This window comes from Anas acuta, unplaced genomic scaffold (genome assembly GCF_963932015.1).
Source record: "Anas acuta unplaced genomic scaffold, bAnaAcu1.1 SCAFFOLD_344, whole genome shotgun sequence".
NCBI classification, from domain to species: domain Eukaryota; kingdom Metazoa; phylum Chordata; class Aves; order Anseriformes; family Anatidae; genus Anas; species Anas acuta.
In genome coordinates, this window is record NW_027076194.1 from 30,937 (window position 1) to 34,929 (window position 3,993).

The window sequence follows — 3,993 nt, forward strand, 5'->3', positions numbered from 1 at the left end:
GCCTCGGCGCTTCTGTTCACCCTTGGGGGGGGGTTTGAGGGGGAAAGCCGCCAGCCCGGCTCGGGACAGCGACAAAACCCGAACGCGGGAGCCCCAAAATCCCCAGAAATTGAAGAAAAATCGTCCATTCCCCCCCCCGCTTCCTGAGTTGGTTCCTTCCCCCCGCTCCCCCCCCCCCCCCGCACCCCCCCCCTCGGTGTGGGAATGGTTTCGCCCCTCCCCCTCGTTTCCCGCCCAACCGCCGCCATCTTGGGAGCGGCCGCGCCCGCCCGCGGCGCATGCGCAGAGCGGGGGCGGCGCTGAGGTGGGGGGGGGGGGGGGCTTTAGGGGGGTCCCGGGGGGGTCCCGGGGGGATCTTGGTGGTGTTGGGGGGGGTCTGGGAGGTTTGGGGGGGGGTCTGGGGGGGCTTAGGGGGGCGTAGGAGAGGCTGGGGGGCGGTTGGGGGGGTTTTGGGGGGGGGTCTGGGGGGGTTTAGGGGGTCCAGGAGAGGCTGGGGGGTTTTGGGGGGGCTTTGGGGGGGTCTGGGAGGATTTGGGGGGGGTCCAGAACAGGCTGGGGGGGCTTTGGGGGGGTCTTGGAGGGTCTTGGGGGGGCTTTGAGTTTTTTTGGGGGGTCTGTGGGGATTTGGGGGGGTGTGGGAGGATTTGGGGGGTTCTGGGGGGATTTGGGGGGGGTCCTTGAGGTTTTGGGGGGGGTTCAGGACAGGCTGGGGGGGCTTTTGGGGGGGTCCGTGAGGTTTTTTGGGGGGGTCTGGGGGGCCTGGGAGAGGCTTGGGGGGGCTCTGGGGGGGTCTTGGAGGGTCTGGGGGGTTTTGGGGAGGTTTTTGGGGGGTTTTGGGGGGGTTTAGGGGGGCTTTGGGGCGCTGTAGGGGGTTTGTTTTCCACAGCTCTTACTCCGCGGTTACTCTAAGGGGTTACAGCTCCACGCGCCGTTACTCCGGGTGAGTCACGGCCCCGCTGAGTCACTGGGGGGAGTTACCGTGAGTCACGCGTAGCTACTACGGGGGAGTTGTGTACGAGTAAACCACACGCTGTTACTACGGGGAGTTACACAGACTGTGAGGGACACGAAGTTACTACGGGTGAGTTGTATACAAGTGAGCCACATGCAGTTACTAGGGGTGAGTTACACACTACAAGTAAGCCACACGCAGTTACTAGGGGCAAGGTACACACGCTGCAAGTGAGCCACACACAGTTACTAGGGGTGAGTTACACACTACAAGTAAGCCACACGCAGTTACTAGGGGTAAGGTACACAAACTGCAAATAAGCCACACGCAGTTACTACGGGTGAGTTGCATACACTGCAAGTAAACAACACAGTTACTACGGGGGAGTTGCATACACTACAAGTCACACTCAGTTACTATGGGGGAGTTGCACACATTATAAGTGAGCCACAAGCAGTTACTACAAGTGAGTTACACACACTACAAGTAAGCCACGTGCAAGTTACTAGGGGCAAGGTACACAAACTGCAAGTAAGCCACACGGAGTTACTACAGGTGAGTTGCATACACTACAAGTAAACAATATGCAGTTACTATGGGGGAGTTGCATACACTACAAGACACACACAGTTACTAGGAGTGAGGTACACACACTGCAAGTGAGCCACACAGAGTTACTACAGGTGAGTTGTGTACACTACAAGTAAGCCACACGCAGTTACTACAGGTGAGTTACACACTACAAGTAAGCCACACGCAATTACTAGGGGCAAGGTACACACAGTGCAAGTGAGCCACACGTAGTTACTAGGGGTGAGTTGTATACAATACAAGTAAGCCACACGCAGTTACTACGGGGGAGTTGTATACAAGTAAGCCACATGCAGTTACTAGGGGCAAGGTGCAGTTACTAGGGGCGAGGTACATACTACAAGTGAGCCACATGCATTTACTAGGGGCAAGGTACACACACTGCAAGTGAGCCACACACAGTTACTACAAGTGAGTTACACGGCCTGCAAGTGAGTCACGCAGTTGCTATGGGTGAGTTGCGTACACTATAAGTAAGCCACTCATGGTTACTACGGACAACTTGCATACACTGCAAAACACAGTTACTAGGGGTGAGTTGCATACACTACTAGTGTGTTACACATCCCCTTACTACCAGTGAGTTACACACACACTACAAGTAGGTTACACACTCCCTTAATACCAGTGTTACACACACTACAGGTGGGTTACACACCCACTTACTATCAGTTACACACACAAGTAGGTTACACACCCCCTTACTACCAGTGAGTTACACACACTACAGGTGGGTTACACACCCTCTTACTACTGGTTGCACACACAAGTAGGTACACACCCCTTACTACCTGTGAGTTACACACACCCCAGAAATAGGGGAATTTGTCCCCAAAACCACGCCGAGAAGCCTTTTTGGGTGAGGATTTGAGGAAGGAAGCGGAGCCGCAAAGTTTGGGTTTAATTTTAGTGGTTTTGGGTTTTCTTCTTCCCCTTTTTGAGCGGCCAGCGGGGGTTGGTTTGGGTGATTTTGGGGTGGAAAGAAGGGATTTTTTGGGTTTAAACTGCGGTGGTTTGGGAAAAGTTGTAAACACCTCGCGGTTGTGCTGAGGAAAGCGGAGAAAAGGGAGTAACAAAATGCGGGATTTCTGCCCAGCGTTTACCATATATGGAAGAAAAGCATCCTGCGCTTCAAAACATCAATAAAAAAGAAAATAACGAGTATTAATTGAACCGTTTTCAGAGAAATTTGCCTTTAATTCTTTCCCCAGAAAAAAAAAACCAAAAAAACACTGGTTGAGGAGCGGTAAAAGCGCCATTTCTTATCAGAAGGGGGCTTTTTGGGGGCAAAGAGGGAGATTTTGGGTTCTCTCCCCATTATTTAGCCCCCCCCCCTCCCCATTGGCGTCATACATGCCCATTTTGGGGCTTTTGGCCCCATTTTGGGGCTTTTGCTCTCTTTTGGGGGGACCCCGTTTTGGGGCCCCCGCTGCCCTTTTTGGGGCTCGATGCTCCATTTTGGGGAAGTTTTGCTCAGTTTGGGGACTCAATGCCGTGCTTTGGGGCATGGCCACCCCATTTTGGGGCCAGATACCCTGTTTTGGGGCCGGATGTTCAGTTTTGGGGTCAGACACCCCATTTAGGGACCAGATACTCTGTTTTTGGGCCAGACACCCTGTTTTGGGGCTAGACACTCCGTTTTGGGGCCAGACATCCCGTTTTGGGGCACGACCACCACATTTTGGGGTTGAACACCCCGTTTTGGGGCATGGACACCCTGTTTTGGGGCCGGATGCCCAGCTTTAGGGCCAGACACCCCATTTTGAGGCACGACCACCACATTTTGGGGTTGAACACCCTGTTTTGGGGCATGGACACCCTGTTTTGGGGCCAGATACCCCATTTTGGGGCATGACCGTCCCATTTTGGGGCCAGCCACCCCATTTCGGGGCATGGCCACCCCATTTTGGGGCCGAACACCCCATTTTGGGGCCAGACACCCTGTTCTGGGGCCAGCCACCCCATTTCGGGGCATGACCACATTTTGGGGCTGAACAACCCGTTTTGGGGCTGAACACCCCGTTTTGGGGCCAGACACCCAATTTTTGGGGCCAAACACCCTGTTTTTGGGGCCTCAGGTGTCCGTCACCGTCCTTTATTGGGGCGCTGCCCCTTCGGCCTCGGCCTCCGCGTCCCCATCGGCCTCCTCCTCCTCCTCCTCCTCTTCCTCATCTTCATCCCCATCTTCATCTTCCTCTTCATCATCTTCCTCCTCTTCCTCCTCCTCCTCCTCCTCGCCGCCCCCCCCCGGTTGGTGTTGACGAACAGCTCCGGCTCCCCGCTCCTGGGGGGGGGCAGCCCCTCGTTAATCACCCCCCTCGTTAATTAGCCCCCTCCTTAATTACCCCCCGCCCTCATTAATTAGCCCCCGCCCTCCTTAATTGCCCCCCACCCTCCTTAATTGCCCCCCACCCTTCTTCATTGCCCCCCATTCATCCCCCTCCCTGCCC

At 55.3% G+C, this 3,993-nt stretch overlaps 1 long non-coding RNA gene across 4 annotated transcripts; it reads left to right on the forward strand.

Moving 5' to 3' along the window:
• The first annotated feature begins 777 nt into the window (after positions 1 to 777).
• LOC137849062 (uncharacterized) lies at positions 778 to 2,716 on the forward strand. Of its 4 annotated transcripts, XR_011091656.1 has the most exons (4): positions 778 to 1,453; positions 1,499 to 1,853; positions 1,916 to 2,273; positions 2,314 to 2,716. It is a non-coding gene; the product is annotated as an uncharacterized lncRNA (long non-coding RNA). The 4 variants fall into 4 exon arrangements; XR_011091655.1 differs by having other exon boundaries at positions 783 to 1,772; positions 1,874 to 2,273; XR_011091653.1 differs by having other exon boundaries at positions 784 to 1,853.
• Positions 2,717 to 3,993: the final 1,277 nt, after the last annotated feature.